The sequence below is a fragment of the Megascapheus bottae genome, chromosome 3, assembly GCF_031878675.1.
Source record: "Megascapheus bottae isolate mThoBot1 chromosome 3, mThoBot2.hap1, whole genome shotgun sequence".
Classification (NCBI taxonomy): domain Eukaryota; kingdom Metazoa; phylum Chordata; class Mammalia; order Rodentia; family Geomyidae; genus Megascapheus; species Megascapheus bottae.
Genome location: NC_143511.1, coordinates 33,645,254 through 33,661,708, shown reverse-complemented (window position 1 = coordinate 33,661,708; position 16,455 = coordinate 33,645,254). Strand labels below are relative to the sequence as shown.

The following is a 16,455-nucleotide window of genomic DNA, read 5'->3' as shown; positions in this document are numbered from 1 at the left end:
CAATGTAATATAAAATAGAAAGTGGTACTTATATAGGGGACATCTACCACGGATGTACTCCTAAGACAAGCTACTCAGGTACATGGGTGAAGAGTGTGAAAGTCCAGAATGTTGCTGTACCTGAGTATAGACTTTATAAACAGTGCACACTCAAGCTATATTTCTTTTTTTATGGCTTTTGTTTCTTTTTTTTCATGTATTTTTTATTGTAATTAATAGAAGGGTTACATGATATTTTCCAGATAGATGGTGCATTAATTCCCATATATTGATACCCTTTCACATGTCTTGGTCCCCATTTCCCTTCCCCCCACCCCTCATCTTGTTTTCCCCCCTTCCCTATCCAATTTCAAATAACCAAATACAAATATATCTGATATATCAGGCAACAAAGTGAGATAGTGTAACAATATGAGATAACCAAGGTACAGCAAAAGAGATGAGAGATAACATAGTACCTTAAGAACAACAATCATTCATTATATGGCTTATGTTTCTATATCCTAGAGATCCTTTCATTCAGCGTCATATTATATGGCCTTTTGTATCAAGGTTTTGCTCTATTGCAAATCTCTGCTAGTAGAGCCCAAGGTTTCTACTGATTATGACAAATGAGGGAAACCATTGAGCCTAAGTTCCTTTGAGTCTGGCTTACTTCACTTAATATGATCTTTTCTAAGTCTTTCCATTTCCTAACAAATGGGGCAATGTCATTCTTTCTGACAGCAGCATAGAATTCCATTGTGTACAAATACCACATCTTGTTGATCCACTCATCAACTGAGGGACATCTAGGTTGGTTCCATGTCTTTGCTATGGTAAATAGTGCTGCAGTGAACATCGTTGTGCTGGTGGATTTGGTATGTCCTTGTTTCTGGATGATTGGGTAAATGCCAAGTAGTGGAATTGCTGGGTCATAGGGGAGCTCTATGTTTAGTCTTTTGAGGCACTGCCATACTGCTTTCCATACTGGTTGAACGAGTTTGCACTCCCATCAACAGTGTAGTAGTGATCCCTCCTGGCCACATCCCCTCCAGCATCTGTTGTTATTAGTTTTCTTGATCCTGGCCATTCTAACTGGAGTGAGGTGGAATCTTAGAGTTACTTTGATTTGCATTTCTTTTATGACCAGAGATGTTGAGCATTTCTTCATGTGTCTATAGGCCATTTTTGTTTCTTCTTCAGAGAAGACTCTCTTTAAGTCTTTGACTCATCTTTTAATGGGATGGTTGTTACTTTGGAGATTAGTTTTGGAGTGATTCAATTTTTTGAGTTGTTGATATATTTTAGATATGAGGCCTTTGTCCGTTGTTTGGTTGGTGAAGATTTTCTCCCACTCTGTAGGCTTCCTAATTAATTTACTAGCTATGTCCTTTGCCATACAAAAGCTCTGCAGTTTAATGCAGTCCCACTTATACAGCCTTTCTCTGATTTGTTGTGATTCTTGGTCCTTATTAAGAAAATTTCGACTTGTGCCAAGGAGGCCTAGTGTATCTCTTATTCCTTCGTGTAAAGTTTTCAGTGTGTCGGGTTTTACCTCCAGGTCTTTGATCCATTTGGAGTTGACTCTAGTGCAGGGTGACAAAGAAGAATCCAACTTTAGTTTTCTGCAGGTGCTTAACCAGTTCTGCCAGCACCACTTGTTGAAGAGGCTATCCTTCTTCCATTCTATTTTTTTGGCTCCCTTGTCAAAGATTAGGTGGCCATAGGTCTGTGGTTTAGTATCTGGGTCTTCAGTTCTATTCCATTGGTCTTCAGGCCTATTCTTGTGGCAGTACTAAGCTGTTTTGAGAATTATAGCTCTGTAATAGAGTCTAAAGTTTGGTAATGAAATTCCTCCTGCGCTGTTCTTTCTGCTAAGAAGTGTTTTTGCTATACGGGGTCTTTTATTATTCCATATGAAATTTTGAATTGCCTCTTCTATTTCTTTAAAGAATGATATTGGGATATTGATGGGTATTGCGTTGAATTTGTAGATAGCCCTTGGCAAGATTGTCATTTTCACGATATTGATTCTTCCAATCCAGGAACATGGGAGGTTTTTCCATTTCCTCAGTTCTGCTTTAATTTCCTTTTTTAAGGTTTTAAAGTTTTCATCAAAAAGGTCCTTTACATTCTTAGTTAAGCTAATTCCTAGGTACTTTATTTTCTTTGAGGCTATTGCAAAAGAAGTTGCTTTCCTGATTTTTGCCTCATTCCTCTCACTGTTGGCGTAAAGGAAGGCAGTTGATTTTTGAGGGTTAATTTTATAGCCTGCTACCCTTCCAAAGTTTTGAATCAGCTCAAGGAGCTTGGGAGTAGAGTCTATAGGATTCTTTAAATATAGAATCATGTCATCTGCAAAGAGGGATAGTTTTACTTCCTCTTTCCCTACTTGGATCCCCTTTATGCTTGCTTCTTGCCTTATTGCACTGGCTAGGCATTCTAATACTATGTCAAAGAGGAGTGGAGAGAGTGGGCATCCTTGTCTCATTCCTGATTTTAGAGGGAATGGCTTTAGATTTTCACCATTAAGTGTAATACTAGCAGTGGGTTTCTCATACATAGCCTTTATTACATTGAGGAATGTTCCATGAATTCCTAGTTTCTCCAGAGCTTTTAACATAAAGGGGTGTTGGATCTTGTCAAATGCCTTTTCCGCGTCTATTGAGACAATCATGTGATTTTTGTCCTTGCTCCTGTTGATGTGTTGAATTATATTAATTGATTTGCATATGTTGAACCAGCTTTGCCTCCCTGTGATGAATCCAGTTTGATCATAGTGTATAATTTTTTTGATGTTGTTGTAGACGGTTGGCCAGTATTTTGTTGAGAAGTTTTGCGTCGATGTTCATCAAAGAAATAGGTCTATAGTTCTCTTTCTTTGATGAATCTCTGTCTGGTTTGGGGATGAGGGTTATACTGGCTTCATAGAATGAGTTTGGTAAGGAACCTTCATTTTCAATTTCGTTGAAGAGCTTGAGGAGTATTGGTGTGAGCTCTGCTTTGAAGACCTTATAGAATTCAGCTGTGAATCCATCTGGCCCTGGGCATTTCTTAGGTGTGAATTAATGCACCTTCTATCTGGCAAATATCATGTAACCCTTTTATTAATTACAATAAAAATATTAAGAAAAAAAGGTGTAGGTTAAATGGAAAAGAGAAAAATAAGAACATTTAAAAATGCAAATGAAATGGGGTAAAAAAATTAAAAAAGGGTATTCTTCAGTTTTTTTTTTTTTGGTGGGGGGCAGGATAGGAAACTTGTGTCTCCACTAAATTCATAATCTAAACACTTTGCAAAGTCTTTTTCTCTTGTGATTTGGCTTTGCAGTTTTTCGGATGAGACTGCTTGTTTGGTAGAACAAAGTTGAATGACCTGCGGGCAGCTTTGTTTACCAGGTCTGCGGTGGGCGCATGGGACGGGCTTCAGCAGGGCTGGGGCCCGATTTCTGGCTAAGGGATCTCTGGTTAATCCTTTGCCAGTTAGAAAGATGGCGCTGTCAGCAACACCTCTCAGGCTCCAGTTGCTTTGGCCGCCCTTGCCAGCAGTGAAGATGGTGCTGCTCTCAGTCAAGCTGTATTTCTTTTTAGAAACTGTTGGTTTCAAGTTAAAAGCTGCCACTTGCCAGGCAGGTACTGTATTCCTCAAGTTATGTCCTCCAGCCATGTTTTGCTTTACTTTTCATATAGCATCTCTTTTCCCCAGATGGCTTTGGACTACTGCACACAGCTTTGAATGATGAGCCTCCTGCATATGCCTCTTATATAGCTTTGATTATAGGCACATGCCATTACACCTACTGGTTATGATGGAATCTTGTCATCTTTCTGCCTAGGTTAGCGTGGAACTAGAATCCTCCTCATCTCTTTTTTTTTTTTTGCCAGTCCTGGGCTTGAGCTCAGGGCCTGAGCACTGTCCTTGGATTTTCTGAAGGCTAGAGCTCTACCACTTGAGCCTCAGTATCACTTCCGGCTTTTTTCTATGTATGTGGTACCAAGGAATTGAACCTGGGTCTTCATGCATGCTAGGCAAGCACTTTAACCATTAGGCCAAACTCCTGGCCCCCTCTTTTTTGCCCAACTCATGCCTTAAAACACAAATACATTGCATAGCTGCACAAGAATGTTCTTTATAACTTTATTGCATCAACATTTCCCTATTTACGTTTTCATTTTAAACAAAAATTTAAAAATGAAGACATACATCCTGAAGGGCCCTCTGTCTTGCTGACTTGTACCTCCACATGTGCTGCAGTGGCAGGTCTTCCAGGAGTGCCTCACCTTGAGCTGTGGTCTCTTATGATAGCAAGGACTCTTTCTGAACTCCTGTGACAGATCCATTGAGTCTTTTCTTTCAAAAAGTGTCATTCTTCTCAGAAATAGGCTCCTCGTGGTTTGCTTCATTTCTGTTTTTTTTTTCAGAAATTTATTTGTTAAAAATAGATAATGTAGATAATGAATGCACCACAAACATTCATCTCTATTAATGAAGGTCTTTGAATGCTGGAATCCATGATCTTGAAGTTTTATAGGAGCTTCTTGAGGTTTGTAAGAACTTCTGTTTGAACATTTCTCTCAGTTTTCTTGGGGGTTCTTTTTGTCTTCTGCCATTTTTTTTTCTTGCACTCACTAGGCAAGAAGGATTTTCAACTGCATTATAATCTTGTGGGACTGCTGTCATAGACAGATGTTACATGATGTATGTCTGTCCATCCCATGCTGCCACCACCTGAATGTAGGGGTTGCCTGCTGTGTGTCATTAAAATGACTAATTTCTTTTTTTGTAAGATAACTTGTGGATTACCGTTTTAGTTTTAGACTATTTCTCTGGTTCCACAAAGCTTTTCTTCTTAAATATAGTATCAGAAGCCCTCTGCATCTCCATAGAAGTCTCTAGACGTCGCTAAACACATCTCCTTTCTTCTACCCACTGTAACCTGTCTGTTGAAGTCAGTATTTTACAGTATTTCATCTGTCTTGGTGTTGCTGTTGTCATCTGAGTCTCCTAAGACAGAGTATATTTAGTTCCGATCTCCTACTAGATTTTACTCCTCTGTATACTTCTCAAATCTATTCTGATTACTTAAGTAAACTATCTGCCTGTAGCTTGGTCAAATCTACCTCCCTCCCCATTTAGCATCCAAACCATAAGTTCCACTGTAAATGTCTGCTTATAATGGCTCTTTCTATGGAACTTGGGGTCTTCATTGGCTGAGGGGGATTTACTGCTACAATGTTGTCTTTGGGGCTGAACTTGGCACTCTCAGAACTCAGCCTGGGCACTGTCCCTGAGCAATTCAGATCAAGGCTACTGCCCTACCCCTGGGCCTAGACGTTGTCCCTGAGCTCTTCAGCTTAAGGCTACCACCCTACCCTTGAACTAAGCCCTACTTCCTGTTTTCTAGAGATTAATTGGAGATCAGGTCCTTTTGTGCCTGGCCTGGCTTTGAATCTTGATTCTCAGATAGCCTCCTGAGCAGCTAGGAGTCACTGCACCTGGCTCTATTCTTTTTTGCTCATTTCCCCCCCTATACCATGTTCGTGTGTGTGAGTTAGTGAGTGTGTGTGTCTGTGTGTGCATGCACGTTTGTTTCACAGGTCCCTTTGTTCCTGAATTATTCCTCCTCCTCTTCTCTCACTAATTTCATCTGGAAATAGGCACATTTCAACCCTGTTAAGTTTCAGCTTGGCTAAATTTCAGCTTAACTATCACTGCAATTTTGTAGTCTAATCTGTGCATCTGCAGCAAGAATTGTTCTTTGCTTCTTCCTTAATCTTTGTGACATCTTTGCTATTGTTTAGTAGGTTGTTTGACCTGGCTGATCATTTCAAAAGACAAGAATATTTTATTTATTGACATACACCCTGCATTTGTAGCAGTTCCCAAATCTTAGTAAGAACCTAGTAATGGTGCCTTCGCCGCCGGCGGGAAGACACCATTGAAGACGCCATGGGGACTTCAACGGATGATGAAGTGATACGGAAGCGTCTCCTAATTGATGGAGACGGCACCGGTGATGATCGGAGAATTAATCTGCTAGTGAAAAGTTTTGTTAAATGGTGCAACTCTGGATCCCATGAAGAAGGATATGGCCAGTACCAACGTATGCTGAGCACCTTGTCTCAATGTGAATTTTCAGTGGGCAAAACTTTGCTGGTGTATGATATGAATCTCAGAGAAATGGAAAGTTATGAAAAGATTTACAAAGAAATAGAAGGTAACATTGCTGAAGCACATAAAAAAATTGCTGAGTGCAAAAAGGAAATTCTTCAAGCAAAAAGAATACGGAAGAATCGCCAAGAATATGATGCTTTGGCGAAAGTGATCCAGCGTCATCCAGATAGGCATCAGACATTAAAGGAACTAGAGGCTCTGGGCAAAGAATTAGAACATCTTTCACATATTAAAGAAAGTGTTGAAGATAAGCTGGAATTGAGGCGCAAACAGTTTCATGTTCTTCTTAGTACTATCCATGAACTTCAACAAACATTGGAAAGTGATGAGAAGCTGTCGGAGGGAGAAGAAGGTGAAGAAACTTTCATGGATATAGAACCTAAGTCATAGACAGGCTAGTTACTCATTCCCAAGAGTATTAAAATAGCTATATGATTGTGGTATATTTAGAATTTGTTCTTGAAATATTTAGTTTTGGCAGTGAAATATTTTAGTTTTAAATATTTACATTTTATTCATATTCACACAAAAATGATTTCATTGTATATTTGGTTTTATTGAAATGAGAGATTATCTGTTATTGTACTGTAGTTTGAACTTAGGGCCTTGCATTTGCTGGGCAGGTACTTTACCATGTGAATTTCAACTCTCACCTGTATTTTTTATCCTTCCCCACCCTTTTCTTTTTATTGGTACCAGAGGTTGAACTCAGGACTCGGGGCTACCTGTTCTTGCTCTGCTTTCTTGCTCAAGAGTGAGCCATGCCTACAGTCCAGAATTTTTTACTGCTTAGTTGAAGATGGAGTTTTCTAGATGTTTTTTTTAATTTTTTTTTTTTAATTCAGGATCCTTTTGAACTGTAATCCTCAGATATCAGCTTTTTGAGTAGGGCAGGTTGCAGTCCTGAACCACCAGAACCCAGCTCAATTTTTGGTCTTAAAAGTAGGAAATAACATTTAAAAATGTTTTTTAAAGTTGCATGATTTTGTTCCTTACCACTCTAGGTAGTTTTTGGTAACATTTATAGTTTTATAAAGAAAGATTGTAAGAAGGTGGCATTTTTGTATGTATATGAGGTAGTAAAGTCCATGAATAAAGCTTTGGGGGACCCAGAACCTATAAACTATATGCATGATACTTGTATATTCCTTGTGGAAAAGGGTTCCATGATGTTGAGGATTGCTGATTTAAGAGATAAATCTTCAGTATTTTATACTTGAGTATTAAATGCTACTAATAAACTTTAGTATTTTTTAAATTTAATTTTATTTTAATGTATAGAGGGGTTACAGTTATATTCGCCATATAGAAGGTGCATTACTTCTCACACATTGATAACCCTCTCATGTTTTTGTCCTCATTTCCCTCCCTCTACCCCCTCCTAAATTTAGTATTTTAATACTTGCTTTAGTATGTAACACTGGAGAAACATGGTTAAGTGTTTTGTTATTTTTTTTCTATATGGTTCCTTAAAATCTGTATTATTAGAAAAGTAATAGAATAAAGAGTTGTTTGAAGAAAAAAAAAGAACCTAGTAATGGTTGAATGAATTAATAAATGCACTGTATCATTATTCTCTTCATCACCATTTCTGCCTGTAGTTATTGTATTTCTAGAGTTTCCTTTCCAGAGATAAGAAAAGAAACCATATGGTCATTATTTGAAAAGGTCATAAAATATTTGAAATTTTTAGGAAAAAATAGATATCCAGGATATTCAGGTTGTTGGGTAGGTTGAAGTCTTTGTAATTGTAGAACTGATGGCCTTGTTTCTTTATTGGCTGTCAGTTGGTAGTGTTCTCTACTTCTAGGGGTCACTTTCATTCTCTTCACATGGCTTCCCTGTTTTGAAACTTGCACTGATGTGTCAAGTCCTCTTACAGTTTATCTTTTTCTTACCTAAGTAAGAGATTTTGCTTGAAGGGTTTGGATCAAGCCTAGCAGGGTAATTTCTGCATCAGTAATCTCTGGGTATTGTGCCAAAAGTGCCATAGGACATGATCTCACAAATAATGATAGCTCATTGCAGTCACAGGTTTTGGAGTTATATCCTATCATAATACTTACAGTTCAGTGGTATATTACTATATCATGTAAGAGTTCTACTTTAGTCGGTATAGCTGATGCCTTCCCTGCCTTCCCACAGCAGGATTACCTTACCCGCTTGCAATTTGTTAGGCCCCCACAGTCTCATATTCCACTGTGTGTGACAAAGGTTGTATTGTGTGACATAGCACATTGAGAGAAGGGAATGTAAATGAACTGATTTCCCTTATTGTGGAGTCTGGTATGCATTCCTCTGTAGAGACATGATTCATGTTTCTCTCTCCAATCATGTTTGCAGTTTCAGGTTTAGATTGTTTTCCTTGTCATTTGTTTGGTCCTCTGTCAATACTTGAAATCACTCAGTAAGTAGTTTTGATCGTAAGTACAGTTTTTTTTTTAAGTGAAGTTATTGAAATAAAAAGTATTCCCTGGAAAAATCATATAAAGCATGTGCATGTAACTGATAGTCAAGTAAAAATATTACAGTATACCATCTTATTACTCCGTTGAAAGGTGGGTTTTACTTGCTTATTAATTTGAATGTTCACCTTGTTTAATCCTCTTTTACCACTACCTTTTATCTTTTAATTTGAGAAATATATCTTAAAAGCTAATTCTTTGTACTGAATGGGGGATAAGGATAGGAGGTAGCTCTCAGAAGCACGTCTTTGCTGAGAATGGGAGTTAGTGATCAAAGGTGATATGGAACTAGATACCTTATCTTCCCAATAATAGGAAATAAACTCCCATTATATAACTTGTTAAGTTTATTCTTTCATATAGAAACAGGTTTTAAACTCAACAATAGTAGACTCTTACTTTTGCTGTTAAAACAGAAACTGAAAAAGTGTTCTTTCAGAAAGACATCTTAATGAGGTTGATTTCAAGTGGTTGTTGCCATATTTTATTTTTATGACCAGTGTTTGTAGTTTTTCCTCCTGTAATTTTTACTCAACCCGTGCTCAGGAAAAAAAAAGCCAAGCAGAACCTATACATTTGAAAGTCATGATTAAACAGCTGAAAATCCTTTTTCAATGTTTGATTTTATAGTTCCACAGAGGTTGAGCTTTCCTTGTTAGAATTTCCCCCCTTTACACAATAAAAGGCAAGCTTTAAAAGGGCAAGCTTTGGGAAACTATGTTGAGCTTGGGACTGATAGAGGGACTATTAGCGATATGTCTCTGGAACTGCATTTATCATCATTATTACCAATAGTTTCCTGGGCCTTGTAGGAAGGACAGCCGCTTACAGTCTCTGCTCAACCATCAACCATTTTTTGGTGATGCCTGGGTCTCATAGATTCTGATGTGGTACTCTAATGGAGAGATCTGGGCTTTTTTTTTTTTTTGCCAGTGTTGGGGCTTGAACTTATGGCCTGAACACTGTCCTTGGGCTTTCCTCAAGGCTTGTGCTCTATCACTTGAGCCACAGGACCACTTCCAGCTTTTCTATGTATGTAGTATTGAGGAATCGAACCTGGGTCTTTGTGTATGCTAGGCAAGAACTCTAGGCCAAACTCCCAGCCCCGAGATTTGGGATTTTTGAGGCCATACTCTGTAAATCCTGGGGCACTTGGTATTTAAGATGTAGATTTAGGATACATGATCTGCACATCAGTAGGTTTACTTTTTCCTAGTTACACATATTGCAGTAATTCTAACCTGTGGAAGATAGAATAACACCCTAATGCACACATGTGGCTTCCTAATCAATTGCTCTGCATTTCTTTAACCTTATGGATTATTGATTATATTTGTATTTTCCTCAAGACTAAGATAAGGAGAAAGATATAAATATGTTTTAAAACAAGAATTTAAGCATTGCACTTAAAATTCTTACAATAAGAATTTGAAGAAGCTCTTTTATGTAATCCCAGTTCTCAGGTCCCAAATGATGATTTTAATTATAGGTGATAGAATAAAAATATCAATAAAGTCAACCACTTTCTTTTGTAAAACTGCTGCTGTTACCAAATAATATATTTTTTATATATGTTTACAAAAAGTATGCAAATTTTCAGACCTTTTGAATTTTTTTTTCCTGGAGTAAAAAATTTTATTACCAACTACTTCACACAAGAAAACAAATACATTCTGAAATATTAAGACTTTCTCTCATTCAGTATATGGCTTTTGTTTCACTATCCTGGCGGTCCTTTCAATTAGGTTCACATTATATGTCCTTATGTATGAAGATTTTGCTCTATTGCAAATCTCTGCTAGTAGAGCCCAAGGTTTCTACTGATTATGACGAATGAGGGAAACCATTGAGCCTAAGTTCCTTTGAGTCTGGCTTACTTCACTTAATATGATTTTTTTCTAAGTCTTTCCATTTCCTAACAAATGGGGCGATGTCATTCTTTCTGACAGCAGCATAGAATTCCATTGTGTACAAATACCACAACTTGTTGATCCACTCATCAACTGAGGGACATCTAGGTTGGTTCCATATCTTTGCTATGGTGAATAGTGCTGCAATGAACATGGTTGTGCTAGTGGGTTTAGTATGTCCTTGTTTCTGGGTGGTTGGGTAAATGCCAAGTAGTGGAATTGCTGGGTCATAGGGGAGTTCTATGTTTAGCCTTTTGAGGCACTGCCACACTGCTTTCCATAGTGGTTGAACGAGTTTGCACTCCCACCAACAGTGTAGTAGTGATCCCTCCTGGCCACATCCCCTCCAGCATCTGTTGTCATTCGTTTTCCTGATCCTGGCCATTCTAGCTGGAGTGAGGTGGAATCTTAGAGTTGTTTTGATTTGCATTTCTTTTATGACCAGAGATGTTGAGCATTTCTTCATGTGTCTATAGGCCATTTTTGTTTCTTCTTCAGAGAAGACTCTCTTTAAGTCTTTGGCCCATTTTTTAATGGGATGGTTGTTACTTTGGAGGTTAGTTTTGGAGTGATTCAATTTTTTGAGTTGTTGATATATTTTAGCTATGAGGCCTTTGTCCGTTGTTTGGTTGGTGAAGATCTAACTTTGTTATCTGATTTATTGAATTTATTTGTATTTGGACATTTGAAATTTGATAGGGAAGGGGGGAAAACCAAGACAGGTGGGGGGTGTGGGGGGGGAGGGATACGGGTACCAAGACATGTGAAAGGGTATCAATGTATGTGAATTAATGCACCTTCTATCTGGCAAATATCATGTAACCCTTTTACTAATTACAATAAAAAAAAAGCCTTTCTCTCATAGTGAGTTGGGTAGGCAAGGGTAAGCCTAAGGCTTTCCTCTCTACAATGGAGCAGAAGTGGGACCCTAGGGAAAAAGTCTGGTTCCCTCCATCCAGCTGCCCTGAGCACACGTAGGACAGCACCTGAGGGAAAGAGATGGAGGCATCCATAGACTGTGCCAGAAAGTTGGATAAAGAGAGTCTACAGTGTGACATCACCAGGGGGGTGTCATGGGCTGAGGGTTCTGCAGATAGGACATCACCAAAGCAGAGATAGACAACATAAAGCTACTTATCATCTGCTTAGTGTCCCTGAGCTCCAAGAATTGGCAAAGCTGATCAAGGAGCAGTGGACAGCAACCCAAGCACACCACTTCAACTTACGCATGAAGCTGCACATGCTGCAGATCATGCCCAGAAGGTTCATGTAGTCTGGCGATGGGGTTGTCTAGGGCTGGGTTATTCTTACTTGGCGGAAGGCTTGTACCTGAGCACTTTGTTGGGCCTTTGTGGGTTTGACATATTGTTGGTGAACATCAGACCTTTTGCATTTCTGAGGTTTTACTCAACTATTTTTTTTTTTCAACTAGGAAAATGTTACCAGATTGTTACATTCAAAGATGTGAGCTTTTAGAAATTGTGAATAGGCTGTGTGAATCAAATATACTCTTTGTGGTGTTGAAGGAGGGAAAGTGGGAGAAAAACATGGGAAGGGATAACAATGTTCAACAAGTAATGTACCCATTACCTGATGAATGTAACTGTAACCCCTCTGTATATCACTCTGATAATAAAATAAATAAATATTTTTTCCATTTTATTTTTTATTATCAAGGTAATGTATAGAGGCATTACAGTTACATTTGCCAGATAGTAGGTGCATTACTTCTCTGACATTGATACCCCTTCTTATGTTTTTGTCCCCATTTCTCTCTCCTACTCCCTCCCAATCATCTTGTTTTCTTCCCTTCCCTTTCCTATTTCAAATAAATAAACATATATACAATATATCAGGCAACAAAGTCAGATACAGTAACAATATGAGATTAACCAAAGGGCAACAAAGGAGAAGAGAAATAACACATTAAGAACAACAATCACACAAGATAAAGCTTTTGTTTCCATATCCTAGAGATTCTTTCATTTAGTCTGATCCTATATAGCCTATGTATATAGGTTTTGCGCTATTGTAAATCCCCTGCTGAGAGAGTCCTAGATATGTTCTAATTATTACAAATGAGGGAAACCATTGAGCCTATGTTCCTTTGGGTCTGGCTTACTTCACTTAATAGGATTTTTTTTTCCCCAAGTCTTTCCATTTCCTTACAAATGGGGCTGTGTCATTATTTCTGATGGTAGCATAGAATTTCATTGTGTATAAGTACCACATCTTGATCCAGTCATCTACTGAGGGCATCTGAGTTAGTTCCATATCTTTGCTATGGTAAATGGTGCTGCAATGAACATTGTTGTTCTAGTGGCTTTAGTATGTTCTTGTTTCTGGACATTTGGGTAAATGCCAAGTAGTGGGATTGCTGGGTCATAGGGGAGCTCTATGTGTAGTCTTTTGAGGAATTACCATACTGCTTTCCATAGTGGTTGAATGAGTTTACCCTCCCCCCCCCACTATCAGTTGTAATAGTGTTCCCTCCTAGGCACATCCCTGCCAGCATCTGTTATTAGATTTCTTGATAATGGCCATTCTAACTGGAATGAGGTTGAAAAAAAAATAACTCTTTTTGAAAGACCTAAGGCAGCAAGGTGAGGTGGTTGTAATTGTAGCTGCTTAGGAGATGGAACCAAGTGGAATGAGAGGTCAAGGTTATTAGCCCAGGTAAAGTTAACTGATACCTTATCTCAAAAGCCAAAAATACGAATAAAAAGTATTAAGATGAGCTCAAATGGTAGGGTACTTGCCTATTTAACATGGTAGAGCTGGATTTAATCCTGGTTGTGTATATGCAGGGGAGGGGGAGGACAAACTTGTTTTAAAAGGTAGACATTTACAAAGAGAAACGTAGGAATGTTCAGTTCATTTGGCTGTGTCCAACATACGCTTTCATGGGGAAAAAATGTCATCCACATAAAAGTTGGCTCATCCACATAAAAGGGCAGAATCACAATGTAGACATATACAATATGTGTGTATATATATATGTATACATATATGAATGTGTAGGGCTTGAACTAAAGGCATGGGCACTGTTCCTGAGTTCTTTTGCTTGAGTCTACATTGTCATTTCTGGTGGTTAATTGAGATAAGATTTTCACAGATTTTCCTGCCTGGGCTGGCCTTGAATCTGGATCCTCAGGTCTTAGCCTCCTGAGCAGCTAGGATTGCATGTATGCGCCACCAACGCCTGGCTTAGAAAAGGTTTCTTAACTGTAACCCCTTTCTGTATCACCATTACAATAAAAAGAGGAAAAGAAAGATTAAAAAAAAATCTTTCCTGACAAGGTGATGAGCAAGGGGATTACAGTTACGTAGTAAGACAATGGGTACATTTGTTTTTAAACAGTTACCCCATCCCTCTTTTTTCTCCTACTTATCCCACTCCGTACTCCTCTCCCCCCACCAGCTTGTAAGGTTCATATTTGACATGTCAAGTAAGTATCAATGTTGCATTAGTTCATCCTTTGTCCTGTTGTTTCTGTGATTGCCTTTCCCTTCCACAGATTAAATAATGTTATATGTAAGAAACAAGGTACAGAAAACTAAGAGAAATGAAAAAAGAAAAAAACCTACACACAGGACATAATAAGAAAGAACCTCTTGTTTCTATATCTTGGAGTCCAAATTGATAAACTTTATTATATATGGTCCAATGCACTAAGCAATTGGGTTATTGTAATCCCCTGTTAAGAATGTCATGGACGGGGCTGGGAGTTTGGCCTAGTGGTTGAGTGCTTGCCTAGCATGCACGAAGACCCGGGTTCAATTCCTCCGTACCACATACATAGAAAAAAGCCAGAAGTGGTGCTGAGGCTCAAGTGGTAGAGCTCTAGCCTTGAGAAAGTCCAAAGACAGTGCTCAGGCCCTGAGCTCAAGGCCAGGACTGGCAAAAAAAAAAAAAAAAATGTCATGGACATCTTAATGTATCTTTAATCATGTGACTAGTCTTTTGTCCTTCAATGACTTAGTTATTATTATAAAAAGCATATGTCCATGAAATTGAAATTACAAATTGAGGAGTATAGAACAGTATCAAAGCAAAACCAAGGCTGGATGTGTGGCTCAAGTGGTAGAGTACCTCCCTACCAAGTGTGAGGCCCTGAGTTCAGTCTACAAAACTGCTAAGAAATAAAGAGAAAGTAAAAAATCCTTTTACTGAATGATAACTATTAACATTTCAGTGAAATCTCTGCCTCTGTACATATGCAAATGGATGTATAGAAGCTTAGTAGACATATACATATCTAATTATGGGATAGTTAATGTGTTATTTAAAATCACTCAGTCTTATCAGATATGAAATGTATAAATATATACTACTGTTGAAGTACATTCATAATTCTCCATTGTGAATCATAGCTTACTTTGAGGCTAGTAGACATTGAAGTTGTTTTAGTTCTTCTCCTTTATAAATTATGATGAATATAGTTGACATATAGATGTCATTTTGTTTTTCTAAGTAATCATTTTATAGAAAATACCTTATGTGTCTGTGTATGTGTATTTGGACCTTGAAGTCAGCCTAGGTGTGCTGTTCCTTAACTTGTTTTTAGGCTAAAAGCTGTCACTGTACCACATGAGCCACAGCTCTACTTTTCCCTTTTTGGGTGGCTGATTGGAGATAAGAATCTCATGGACATTGTCAGGCTACTTTGAACCTTCATCCTCATGTATGAGTCTCCTGCATAGTTAGGATTACAGGCATGAACCTCTGGTGCCCAGCTGGGTAAAATATCTTGAAGTGGGGTTGCTGGACCATGGCATGTATCACTGAATGTCTCCTTAGAAAGGTAGGGCCAATTTAAGACCAATTTAGGTCTTTATTTTGGCATCTTTTTACCAGTGTTGCCCTGATGAACTTTTTAATTATTGCAAATCAGAAATTTGAAAATGGATAGTTCCTTCCAGTTGATCACTTATTTAAAGCTCTTTTTTTGTTTATTTATTTATTCTGTGCTGGTACCAAGGCCTTCCATTCTTGCTTGGCTTGTTTGCTCCTGAATAGTAGTCTACTACTCCAGCCTGGCAGTTATTTGCTGGTTAGTCTAGAGATGCCTCTCTTAAGAGCCAGGCTGGCTTCAAACTGTGATTTTACAGGTCTCAAACTTCTGAGTAGCTTGGATTACAGACATGAGCCACTGGTGCATGGAAATATGCAAATATATACAATGGTAAAATATGTATCCACCATCCAATTTTAGTAATTTTGACTCAGGAATAATCTTGCTTTGTGTTCATCCTACATGTTTTCTTTCCTCCCCTTTTTGTTAAGCAAGTTTTAGACACATTATTTAACCCATGCTAACGGATTCCTATTTACTTCTCTTTGTTACCGAGACTGAGTATTTATTAGGTACAAAGTAGTTATGCATTTTAATTTAATAGTGAGCTCATTGATTTTCTTTCTCTGAGTTTATGTCAATTGTACTAGTGTGACTTAGCACTAAGGTTTAATAATCTTAAGCTGTTAGATGTAAAGATAATGTTCAGTTCCAGGAAAGTAAGTACACTGCTGACTGGATAAGGTCTGTAACATTTGGTCCTGGATGTCACTTAAAAAAATTGGCTCATGCGGCTACTCTGCTACTTGAGCCACACCTCTAGTCTGGATATCATCTTTAAGGACACTGACAAATGAGCATACACAGAAGACAGTGGGTGACCTGTTAAAATTAGAAGTGAATGGTTGATATAAGGAATGTTTTGTGTAGAGAAGACAGAAAAAAGGGGAGAGGGTAATGAATAGAGACCCCCTTGCACGTGTGGTATGCAAAAAGGTTTGGGATAATAAGGAAGAAGATAATTAGAGCAGTAACTTTTATCTCCTCTTGGTTCCTCATACTTAGCCTTTATGATCTTCTTTGTGTATGGCTGATGAAAACGAGTGATGATTTCTGTGATGAAAATG

At 38.2% G+C, this 16,455-nt stretch overlaps 1 protein-coding gene and 2 pseudogenes across 1 annotated transcript in view; 2 read left to right on the top strand and 1 right to left on the bottom strand.

Annotated features, from left to right (window-relative positions):
* Window positions 1–16,455, top strand: part of Sdk1 (sidekick cell adhesion molecule 1) — an 803,720-nt gene that overhangs the window by 24,069 nt on the left and 763,196 nt on the right. The gene's annotated exons all lie outside the window — the stretch shown is intronic.
* On the top strand, window positions 5,902–6,608 carry LOC150065263 (THO complex subunit 7 homolog pseudogene; annotated as a pseudogene).
* LOC150065262 (PAT complex subunit Asterix pseudogene) lies at window positions 11,590–11,911 on the bottom strand (annotated as a pseudogene).